The sequence below is a fragment of the Aquarana catesbeiana genome, linkage group LG13 (assembly GCF_042186555.1).
Source record: "Aquarana catesbeiana isolate 2022-GZ linkage group LG13, ASM4218655v1, whole genome shotgun sequence".
NCBI classification, from domain to species: Eukaryota; Metazoa; Chordata; class Amphibia; order Anura; family Ranidae; genus Aquarana; species Aquarana catesbeiana.
In genome coordinates, this window is record NC_133336.1 from 80483776 (window position 1) to 80496539 (window position 12764).

The following is a 12764-nucleotide window of genomic DNA, read 5'->3' on the forward strand; positions in this document are numbered from 1 at the left end:
CATAAGTTGGCCGGACATTTCGGTGTCCTGAAAACCACTGAGCTGGTACAGCGCACCTTCTGGTGGCCTCAATTAGCCTGTGACTGTAAAAATTTTGTGGATTCATGCAACACTTGTGCTCGGAGTAAGAACACCAGGACAAAGGCCTGGGGATTATTAAAACCCTTACCTGTTCCAGAGAGGCCATGGAAGATGATATCAATAGACTTCATCGTGGAATTGCCCCCCTCCGAGGGTTTCTCTACTATTTTTGTTGTGTTAGACAGGCTGTCGAAGATGGCACATTTCCTCCCCATGAAGGGTACACCTTCGGCTATGGATACGGCAAAGATTTTTGTCAAAGAAGTGGTTAGGCTACATGGAGTCCCAGCAAGCATTGTGTCCGATCGGGGTGTTCAATTCACTTCAAGGTTCTGGAAGGCCGTTTGTGGTTCCCTCAAATTGAATTGGCCTTTTCATCCGCCTATCATCCCCAGACGAACGGGCAAACTGAGAGAACCAACCAGACCTTGGAGCAATACCTCAGGTGCTTCTCTGCCTTCTCTCAGGATGACTGGGTTTCCTTATTACCCGTTGCAGAATTCTCCTATAACAACTCCTTGCACTCTGCCATCAATCAAACACCATTTTACGCTAGTTACGGGTTCCATCCATCTTTTCTACCAATCTCAGTACCTGAATGCTCCGTTCCGGCTGTCTCAGAGACTATGAATTTCTTTTCCACCAACAACAAGATCCTACAAGAGACTATGGCCAAATCCCAGGATTACAATAAAAAAATGTTTGATAAGAAGAGGCGTGGAGAATTGATCTTGGAGCCCGGCAACCAAGTGTGGTTGTCCACAACTAACCTGAAAATGTCTTGTCCCTCTAGGAAATTAGGCCCTAAGTTTATGGGTCCGTTCCCAGTGAAGAGGAAAATAAATGATGTGACCTATGAACTTGATTTGCCAGACTCTCTAAAAGTACACCCGGTCTTCCATGTGACGCTGCTGAAACCTGCTACCTCTAATCCTTTTGCTGGTCGCACTGTCGGCCCACCCAAACCTGTCATAATTGACAACGAAGAGGAATTCGAGGTAGAGGCAATCCTTGACTGTAGGAAAAGGAGGAATGGAATTCAGTATCTTATTAAATGGAAGGGGTATGGTCCGGAGGACAATTCCTGGGAACCAGAAAACAATTTACATGCCCCGGAACTTTTACAGACTTTCAGAAATGTTCATGCCTCCAAGTTGGCCCAGCTGGGCATCCGGAGGCTGCCCTTAGGGAGGGGGCACTGTCAGAGAGCTCACCTTGCTGGTCATGGGATTGGCTGCCTTGGGGCGTGCCTGTGAGCAAGCCGGCCTATTTAGGTTTGTCAGGCACTCTGTTCAGTGCTGCCTGATCATCAGCTTCCTGTGCCATAGTTCCTGTTTCCTGTCTTGTCTTCCTGTTTACCTGATCTCCTGACGACCCGGATTGCCCTTGGATTCGCCTGTTTGCTGCCTGTACCTGACCTTGGCCTGTTTGACTCCGCTTCTGCCTGCTCCTATTGTACCTTGCTGCCAGTCTGTTGCTGAACCCTGCTTGTGTCCCGATCTGCCTGTCTTGCTCCTGCTCAGCACCTGTTACCAGTGTTACGGACTACTGACCTGTTGTCTGAAGATCATCTCTCATCCTGTACCTGGATCTCTTCAGCAGGCTCTCATACCATTCCGCACTCTCGTGCCTCCTGTCTGCTCTACCAGGGGCCGTGAGTCGGATAAGTAAGGGAGTCTACCCTCTGCCCAAGTGGACTCATCAGTCTGGTAAGTAAAAGTCTGACAGATCCAATACCATTGGCCTCCCTTGCTTGGCTTCCTCAAGCCCACCGCCCTACCACTATAGGCCCATGTTTAGCTCACTCTCTGCGTGCATGGGACTCAGTCAAATATTCTGCGGGCTTAGTCTCTCCCCATCTTCCCTTGCTGCGCCTCCTTCAATGTCCATTATTCCCACCTGGTTGCGATAATCCGTTACAATTTTCGTGGTGGACTGAAAATGGCTTCACTGATGTCCATTCCATGTTCACTCCTACTAAAATCATACCTTTCGCAGCTTTACGTTCTTCCCATGACATTCCCCTTAGGGAACACTACAGTTACATAAAAATTTGACACTTCCTTCAATCTTTAATAAGATATCATCCAACCCCCTATACGTTAACTCCGTTTGAAAGCATTTCCAGATTGCGACCCCAGTCCCCGGGTTTGATTTCTTTAATATATACAGCTATAATAGGCTCCAAGAGACCACCCCTGAGACCCTATCACCTTCAATGGGAGGCGGAGTTGGGGAGGAGATTGGACCCGGAGGACTGGCAGATCATGACCATCTCACTCTCCAAATGCTCCAAAAATGTACTCTTTTTGGAAAATGCCTATAAAGTACTTTATAGATGGTATTACACTCCAGCCAGATTGGCGAGTTTTATCCCAACATATTTCCCGCTGTGCTTTCGTGGGTGTTCTCATGAAGGTACAATGGCACACATTTGGTGGCAGTGCCCCAGGGTCTGTAGGCTATGGGTCAGAGTTTATGCATTGCTTCGTAACCTCTTCAATACCAATATAAAGAGGGATCCTTTTGAAGCTCTATTGGGGAAACCGATAACTGAGTTATTAAGGCCAGAGCGCCACTTGGCATCCCATATCTTTACTGCAACTAAATTAACCATAGCAAGGGCCTGGAAGACTCCGACTCTCAGTTTTGAATCTTTTAAAAACCGGGTAAATGATATTATGGTTAATGAGAAACTGACGGCCGTGGCATCCGATACACATGATAAATTCCTCCGAGTTTGACAGCCGTGGGTAGTGTACTCCCATCCATCTCGGTTCGATTCCAATCTACTCTCTCTCTAATATAGTTCCATCCTCCCCACCCCGTGGATTTCCCCCTTTTCCTTCTTTCTCTTTTTCCAACTACCTACATTTTTCTTTATGTCCTAGCTTTCTATTTTATTCTTTCTCTGGTTCTCCCTCTTCTTATTCTCTCCTTTTTTCCTTTTCCCTTATTTAGTTTCTATAGAGATATGTTCTGTGGGCCATCGACACATATTGTGAGCCAATATGGAAATATTTTTATTTATTTTATATATTTTTTCCCTTTTTTTTATTACAATTTGTTATATTTCAAATATAATTATCTCTTTTTACGGTTCTCACCACATTTACTATATAAAATTAAGCATTTAGTTTTATAACAGTGGAGCAATCCAGCATCTCGCTTTAGATATGTTTATTGTTGTTACCACAAGCAGCCAATTGCAGTTTGGAGATTTGATACGGATCCTAATGCCATTAACTATTATGTTTGTGATGCTATAAGCTGTTTCAGTATGTTCACATAATGTGTCTTCCATTATTTACCTGTACTGATATGTTGATATTTCTGTTTAATAAAATCATTTGTACAAGAAAAAATATAGGATTTTGGGCAAGACTGACATTTTGATAATGGCTGCTCTGCCAAACCACGAGAAATGTTTCAATGTCCATCTCTCTAAGTCTCTGTTTATGTTTTGTAAGAGGGGTTGGAAGTTTTTTGTGTAAAGTGAATCTAATTTCAGAGTCAACCAGATCCCTAAATATTTTAGAGCAGTGGTTTCTCTTTTTAACTTGCAATTGGTCTGTGTGGTATTTTTTGTGTGTTCTTGTAGTGTCAATGTCAGAGAACTCACAGTGCTAATGCCCGTCTCCATGCAGCAGTGGCTAATTCCCATTCCGCTAATGCCAATGGCCATGCGCAGTGTCCCCGACAGAGGCGAACGAGTTCCGGAACGAACATGCGCATTCGCGCACCCATAACGTGTACGTGCACTCGCACCTATCCTGGCGCATGGCACCCTATATAAACAGAGTCTCTGCCTGATACCAGTGCTGGATCGTCTTCAGCTTGTTCCTGAGTTCCTGATTGCTGTTTGACCTGTTACCTTGCTCCTGACAAACCCGGCTTCCTTGACCATTCTCCTGGATCACCCCTGCTTGTTATCTACCTTTACTGATTATACAGACCTTGGCTTGGATTCTCTACTACGGCTCTGCTTCCTGATTCTGTACCTCGCTGCCAGCCCATTGCAAACCCCCGCCTGTCCTTGACTACGAACTTGCCTTCCGTTTATGTACCTTGTATGTACCAGCCAGTTGCCAACCTTTGCCTGTTTCTGACATTGCAGTTGTTCCTGAATCCATACTTACCTTACCTGCCTGGCTTCTGCTGAACAGTTTTGGTGATCAGTCTTCACGCCTTCCTCCGAGAGGATCCTGTATCTCCAGGCTCCAGCCTTCAGCCTGCAGGCACCTGCACCCTTTCGTTGCCCCAGCACTCCCTGTCCTCACTATCAGGGGTGTTTGGACTGGAACCGTGCAAGAGGCCACCCTCAGAATTTCGGACTCCGCTGTAAGGTACGTGACAGTCAAATTTAGAGCCTCAGATTTTTTGTAATTAATTTTGAAATTTGATATATAGCTATATTGGGTAAATATATTGCACAGGTTGGGCATGGTAATGTGTGGTTAATATAAAATAAGAGGTCATCAGCATATGCCGCGCACTTGTAAGCTCTATCTCCTACGTGGAAGCTGTGTATGAATGGTGAGGCATTTACCGTGCAGATTAAGGGCTCCAGAGTGAGGATAAACCGCAGGGGGGAGAGAGGACACTCCTGCCGCGTTCCATTCTGTATTATTACTGTGTCTGATAGTGTCCCGTTGATTTTAATTTGTGCTGTTGGGTTGTGATAGAGGGTCTTGATCCAGGTTAGCATATGAGGTTTCAGACCAATGTGGGTGCATGTGGCAAGGAGAAAGTCCCACGACACACCTTCAAAGGGTTTCTCTGCATCTGTGGAGAGTAGCATACCTTCAAGGTTGTCTGTTTGCAAACTATGTATAAGATTTAAGGCCTTTATCACATTATCTTTAGCTTCCCTCCCCAGCATAAAACCCACCTGCTCTGTACCTATCAATTGGTGCCGCAATGGTCGTAGTCAGTTCGCCAGGATTTTTTATATATAGCTTCAGATCAGTATTAAGTAAAGATATCGGTCTGTAGCTGGCGCAGTCCAGGGGGTCCAAAAATATGGAACACTTCAGGAATTTGTGTCTCATCCTTGCGCAGGGGCCATGCTAATCTTCTCTATATCGTTCCAGTTTTAGTATATGTGCTGCCGAAGCAATCACAGGGATGGTAGTCTTGATGAATGGAAAGTATGGTGCAGCTAGTAGTAGGGATGGCAGCCTTAATGTATGGAAAGAATATTGTGTGCTTCTGTGTGTAAATGAAGATTAAGAATGGGCGAACAGTTCGGACCAAGCATGAGTTCCGGCTGAATATTGGCTGTTATAGGGTCATTTGTTCAGCCCGCTGAATGACCACAATGTACTGCACCACCGCACAGTGCATTGAAAGACCTGATTGGCTGAAGCAATGAAAGCTTCACCCAATCAGGACACAGAGCACTGTCAGAGCCATGATTGGATGCTGTCACCGTGACTGTATCCAATCATGGCTCATTGCTCTTAATCCCGCCCCACACTATAAAAGTATTCTTTCCACAGCGGCCATTTGTAGTGTGATAGCGGCGTGGAGAGAGAACATAGGGCTTTGTTCAGTGCTATTTGACAGTTAGTGTGCTTTAGTGTTCTATTCTGTTTCTATTGTCAGTGTAGAATATCAGTTTAGTGTACATCTATGGATAGTTCAGTGTGAGTGTAGTGTGACCATTCATCTTTACATTAGTGTCAATGTAGGGATAGTTCAGTCATTGTGAGTGTAGTGACCACCATTCATCTTTACATTAGTGTGAATGTAGAGATAGTTCAGCCAGTGTGAGTGTAGTGACCGTTTAAAACAATATATTTTATTGCATTACTGCAAGTTTAAAGCCATATAGTTCCGTGCGTTACTGCAAATTTAATGCTGTATATTACATTGCGTTACTGCAAGTTTAACGCTGTATATTTCATTGCGTTACTGCAAGTTTAATGCCATATATTTCATTGCATTACTGCAAGTGTAACACCATATAGTTCTGTGCATTACTGCAAGTTTAACACTGTATATTTCATTACATTACCGCAAGTTTAATACCATATATTTCATTGCATTACTGCCAGTTTAATGCCATATAGTTGTGTGTGTTACAGCAAGTTTAATGCTGTATATTTCATTGCATTACTGCAAGTTTAACGCTGTATATTTCATTGCATTACTGCAAGTTTAACACCATATATTCCATTGCTTTACTGCAAGTTTAATGCCATATAGTTCTGTGTGTTACTGCAAGTTTAAGGCCATTTAGTACTGTGCGTTACTAGAAGATTAATGCTGTATATTTCATTGCGTTACTGCAAGTTTAATGCCATATAGTTCTGTGCATTACTGCAAGTTTAACGCTGTATATTTCATTGCGTTACCACAAGTTTAACGTCATATATTTAATTGCGCTACTGCAAGTTTAACGCCATAGAGGTGTGTGTGGTACTGAAAGTTTAACACCATATAGTTCTGTGCATTACTGCAAGTTTAACGCCATAAAGTTCTGTGCATTACTGCAATTTTAATGCCATATAGTTCTGTGCTTTACTGCAAGTTTAATGCAGTATATTTCATTGAGTTACTGCAAGTTTAGCTCCATATAGTTCTGTGCGTTACTGCAAGTTTAACGCTGTATATTTCATTGCGTTACTGCAAGTTTAACGCCATATAGTTCTGTGCATTACTGCAAGTTTAATGCCATATAGTTCTGTGCATTACTGCAAGTTTAACGCCATATATTTCATTGCGTTACTGCAAGTTTAATGCCATATAGTTCTATGTGTTAGTGCAAGTTTAACACCATATAGTTCGGTGCATTACCGCCAGACATCTTTACATTAGTGTGAATGTAGGGATAGTTCAGTCAGTGTGAGTGTAGTGACCGTTTAACGCGGTATATTTTATTGCGTTATTGCAAGTTTAATGCCATATAGTTGTGTGCGTTACTGCAAGTTTAACGCCATATAGTTCTGTGCATTACTGCAAGTTTAACGCCATATATTTCATCATGTTACTGCAAGTTTAACGCCATATAGTTCTGTGCGTTACTGCAAGTTTAACGCCATATTGTTCTGTGCGTTACTGCAAGTTTAACACTGTATATTTCATTGCGTTACTGCAAGTTTAACGCCATATATTTAATTGTGTTACGGCAAGTTTAACGCCATATAGTCCTGTGCATTACTGCAAGTTTAACGCCATATAGTTCTGTGCATTACTGCAAGTTTAACGCAGTATAGTTCTGTGCGTTACTGCAAGTTTAATGCCATATAGTTCTGTAGTTACTGCAAGTTTAATGCCATATTGTTCTGTGCCTTACTGCAAGTTTAACGCTGTATATATTTCATTTCGTTACTGCAAGTTTAACACCATATAGTTCTGTGCGTTACTGCAAGTATAATGCCGTATATTTCATTGCGTTACTGCAAGTATAACGCGTATGGTTCTGTGCATTACTGCAAGTTTAACGCCATATATTTCTGTGCTTTACTGCAAGTTTAACGCTGTATATTTCATTGCATTACTGCAAGTTTAACACCATAAATTTCATTGCATTACTGCGAGTTTAACATCATATAGTTCCATGCATTCCTGCAAGTTTAACGCCGTATATTTTTTTGCGTTACTGCAAGTTTTTAATGCCATATATTTAATTGCTAATGAATGTGATACTAAAGTGCTGCTATGAATATTAAATATATAATAAATATAATTAATATATAAAGGATAACCAAATGATAAAAGCTGCAACCACTCTAAAGTGTTCTGACACCGCAATAGACAAAATAGTGTAATAATGGTACGCTGCAATCAACCCTCTATAAACAAGATACAAAAGAGATTCAATAAGAATCTGTGTTAAAAATATATATAAGAACAACAGCACCAATTTGGGGAGACCAGTTGGCACCCCTAAAATTTAAATTGGTCCATAAATAGGTCTAGATAAGAATAACCACTCCAGAAAATGACATGTATAAATACCACAATGATTCACTGAAAGTTCATCCAAAACAGCTCCTCCTACTGGCTATCTTTCCGTCATGGATAATCAGCTGTTTTATCCTGCTACTCCTCTTGTTAATCCTCATGAGATATGGATGTTCACATAGAACAAGAGAGATAACATCATTGCGCAGTGAACATAAACTTGTGAAGGTATAAAGGAATAACAGTGTATTCACTCACATTTGCTGAGTTTAACCAAGGCTTAATATGCAAACAGTCAGATGCCTAGAGCGATATATCCTCTCACCGCATTTACATTGCTTACTGACATGCGCACTGGATGTCGTCACTGGCTCCTCCCGACGCGTTGCATCACATGTCACCCTTGAAAAAGTCACGTGACATGTGACATAGTTTTGTTAATAAGAACCCCCACTCCCCTCATTATGTCTGGGAGGACAGTAAGGAGAGGCAGACGTTCCCATGACACTGTAAGGGGGCTAGCAGCGTATGTGTCCACAGACAAAGGTGGACGTGGTCAGTCCTCAGGCAGGGCCTTGTTTCCTTTGTTTAGTGATGTTGCCTGTGCTATCCAGCCACAGCATGCAGAGGAGGTGGTGGACTGGCTTACTAAACTGTCCTCATCCTCCTTCAGCCAAGCAGAGACTAGTGCACAGTCCCCTGCAGCTGCCAGAGTGGCAAAAACCGCCTCCTTGTCCACAGCTATTCCTGCCATAGCCCCAGCATCAGGCATGGAGGAGTCAGTGGAGTTATTTTAACACAGCGTCAGCCACTTGCTACTTGATGATGCACAGCCATTACTCGATTCAGATGTTGGTTTTGACTCTGAAGTTGAGGAAGGCAGGAACATGAGCATAGAGAAAAGGGAGAACACTGGTACACAAATTGGCAGTCATGTTCCCCCAGCCTGTCAGGAAAGACGTCTGAGGAGCACAACTGCTGTTTCCAGGTGCATACCTGTGCGCAGGCGCCAACAAAGAGTGACCAGAACAACCACAGACACTTCTGTAGATGTGAATGCGTCCGCGCGCGTGTGCATGCACCTGTCACCAGAACTGGCGCCAGTCGGCTTATTTAAACGGAGCTTCAATGCTGACTGGTTGCTGCTTGGTCTACAGCGTTTACCTGAATCATGATTCCTGTGTGTGCTGACTTCTGCTACCGATCCGGCTTGTTCCTGACTACGCTTCTGCCTACTGTTTATGACTGATCTGCCCGTCTGTTGCCAAAACCTGCCTGTGACCTGACTATGCTTCTGCCTGCTGCTTTTGCCTGATCTGCCCGTCTGTTGTCAACCTGGCTCGTCTGACCCTGCTTCTAGCCATCCAGATTGCTACAGTTCCTGCTTCCTGTGGTGCACCTCTGTTTGCCTAGTGCCAAGTCTGCCAGCCTATCTACCATCTCGCTTGCCTGCTGCCTGCTGGTTCCGGCTTCCTGTTCATGGTTTCCTGGCTACTACTTGCACAGACTTCTGGACTGATCATAGGCACTCTTACCTCGCCGTGCTCCTGAGTCTTCTGTTCCACTATCAGCAGCTCATGAGCCGGAGCTGTACGAGAGGCCTTCCTCTACACGTCAGGCTCACAACCAGGTACGTGACACAGCCGCAGCGTATTGCCAAGTTGTCTCCAGTGGTAATGAGGATGGAGGAGATGATGATGATGTCACTGACTCGACTTGGGTGATAGAGCAGAGGAGGAAAGTGAGGGTGAGTCACAACACCAACGAGACAGCCATCATGAAAGAGTAGAGAGCAGCCACCCTATTCCATCACATTGTGGAGCTGTTATCTCCCGGCCCACTTCCCACAGCTCAGCTGTCTGGGCCTTTTTTAGTACAGGATCGCACTGTTGCTATTTGCAAACTTTGTCTCAAGCGCATCAAGCGTGGCAAAAACACCAGCCATTTGGGTACCACATGCTTGACAAGGCATTTAACCTCCCACCATTCAGCCCATTGGCAAGAGCACCTAAAAGCCACACAAAAGGGGCACAAATCTGTCACTCCTCCGTACTCACCTCAGTCTGTCCCTGCTATACCTCATGACCTATCAGCAGCCTCCACTGACAGGGATGATGGTATAGCACAGGCTGTCCCAGGCCCTTGCAGCACATCTGCCAGCAGCACACCACCAGCTATAGACTATAGCCGGCAAATTTCTCTTCCCCATCTGCGTCAGCAGAAAAAAAATCCCTGCCACCCACACGCCCAGCGTCTAAATGCAAGCTTGTCAAAGCTGCTGGCTCTACAACTTCTGCCTTTCCGTGAGTTTGCAACATGTGCTGTACCACAATAGCATGTTCCCAGTCGCTATTTCTTTTCACGTAAGGCCATTCCATCTCTCTACCATCACGTGGAAGGCAATGTTGTGGCATTGTTGGGCAAGGCAGTCAGCCACAAAGTCCACATTACTGCAGACACGTGGTCCAGCAAGCACAGCAGACTGGGTAACTCTGCTTGCAACTCGGAAGGATGTAGAACAGAGCTCAGTGCTGCAGCTTGTTGTGCCCCCACATCTCCATACAGCTGGGGATGATGCCAGATTTGTCGGGTCTACCCCTTCCCCCTCCTCTACCTCCATGTCCTCCTCTGCTGAATTGTCCTAATAACCTCAAATACCCCCTAAGCGTTCAAAGGGCTATTCAATGAGTCAGGCTAAACGGTGCCATGCAGTGTATGGGCTCCCTCATGCTTCAAAGCCTGTGAAAGGCTCCAAGAATACATGGCGTAAAGGAAAAGGATCACTATTGATTGGCAACCCTCTTTGACCACCATTATAGGGGGAAAGTCTCAGAACTCATCCCGTCCCCACAGAAAGTACAGAAGATAAAATCTCTTGAGGAAACCTTAAAGAGAAGTTTATTGAATGCTTTTCCTGGCTCTGGGGGTTACTGTGTCGTGGAAAACGTAGTTTTGAGGCTTCTGTTGGTCAAGAGAGGAGCAGTGGAGAAGGCGGCCACCTAAGTGATGCATTTCTTTTATTAGTTTTTTAAGTCCTCGCCGCCCAGGGCTGTAGCTTCCACATCCCATCGGCAGCATCTGCATAACATGGTGAACGATTATCTAGGGGTGAAAACAGAGATGGAGAGCTTTCCAGACGACGATCTATTGGCTTACTGGGTCATGAGAATAGACCACTGGCCAGAACTTGCCTAGTATGCTATTGAGCTGCTGGGCTGCCCTGCATCCAGCATGTTTTCCGAACAGGCATTCAGTACTGCTGGACATTTTGTTACTGATCATCATAGAACGCATCTGTCCACAGACTCCGTGGACCGTCTGACTTTTATCAAAATGAATCAGTCCTGGGTTACCAGCAGCTATGAAGCCCCTGATGCCGATGTCGCTGATTAAGTGTTTTTGGGATGTGGAATCTCTGCAGGACTTCTAGGCTGCCTAGTGTTGTGGGTGTTAATTTCATCTGGAGTGAACCACAGACTCCCCCCGTGCTCTATGCTGGTGATCTCCTATCTGGATAGAGGGAGAGAAGCACCAAGTTCACAACTTATGGAGACACCACAGATTAAGGGAGGCGTGGCTACAGGAGAGGCCACTGATTGTGCAGTCCTTGACAATCATGTAGGGGGATCACACAGAAGGGTCAGTCATGTAGGGGGAGCATGCAATGGGGTCAGTCGTGTAGGGGAGCACACAATGGGGTCAGTCGTGTAGGGGAGCACACAGTGGGGTCAGTCGTATAGGGGAGCACACAATGGGGTCAGTCGTGCAGGGGGGTACACAGAGGGCTGAGTGGTGTAGGGGGAGTACACAGAGGGGTGAGTCGTGTAGGCAGTGGTGTAGCGTGGGTTGTCAGTGCCCGGGGCAAGGCGAGTAATTTGTGCCTCCTATCTAACTTACAGCATAATGTATAGAGTGCAGGGGCCAGGAGTAACTAGCCTACAAAACGGCATATAGAGTGCAGCAGTCAGGATGAAACCTCTGTTCACATCAGCGCCCCGCTTACATCACAGTCCCCAGCATTCCCCTATAGGTAATGGTTCCCTGAGTCCCTCCTTAAGTCAGATTCCACAGTGTTACCCCTTACACCAGAGTGCCCCCCCCCCCCCCTTACATACTGTATGAATTCCCTTTTATGTCAGAGTCCACAGAGTTCTCCTTTAAATCAGATTCTCCCCAGCATTCCCTCTTTACATCTCCAGCTTTTCCCCTTACATCAGAGTCCACAGAATTCTTCTTTACATTAGAGTGCTCCTCTTATACCAGAGTTCACAGAGCCCCCTTTATATCAGAATCTCCAGAGTTCCCCTTTACAATGTGTACCCCCATAGGAGATGCTGATTATTGTGGTCCGTCTGTCACCCTGCCCAGCCAGGCACATACTTTTTCACCCCTCAGAGACAAGAAAGCAGTTCTTGCATTTTGTTTTTGTTTGTTTTATTGAGGGATATTAAACTTGGATAGGGATGGGGACTTATTAGATTGTAAGCTCTTCTGAGCAGGGCCCTCTTAATATTATTGTATTATAACTGTATTGTCTCCCTTTTATATTGTAAAGCGCTGCGTAAACTGTTGGCGCTATATAAATCCTGAATAATAATAATAATAATAATGCCCAAGTGAGTCAGAACATTGCAATTTGTGACTTTATATACATCTGGTATAAACATCACTCAATTTTTCCTCCTGCACATCACTTCCTCTCTTCTGAGTATCACTCCATACTCCTCTTGCACATCGCATCCTCTCTTCTGAACATACTCCTCCTGCATATC

The 12764-nt window shown here is 44.8% G+C and overlaps 1 non-coding gene across 1 annotated transcript; it reads right to left on the reverse strand.

Annotated features, from left to right (window-relative positions):
• Window positions 1-5097: 5097 nt before the first annotated feature.
• On the reverse strand, window positions 5098-5204 carry LOC141120785 (U6 spliceosomal RNA). Its single transcript, XR_012239942.1, has one exon. It is a non-coding gene; the product is annotated as a U6 spliceosomal RNA (small nuclear RNA).
• Between the last annotated feature and the right edge of the window lie 7560 nt (window positions 5205-12764).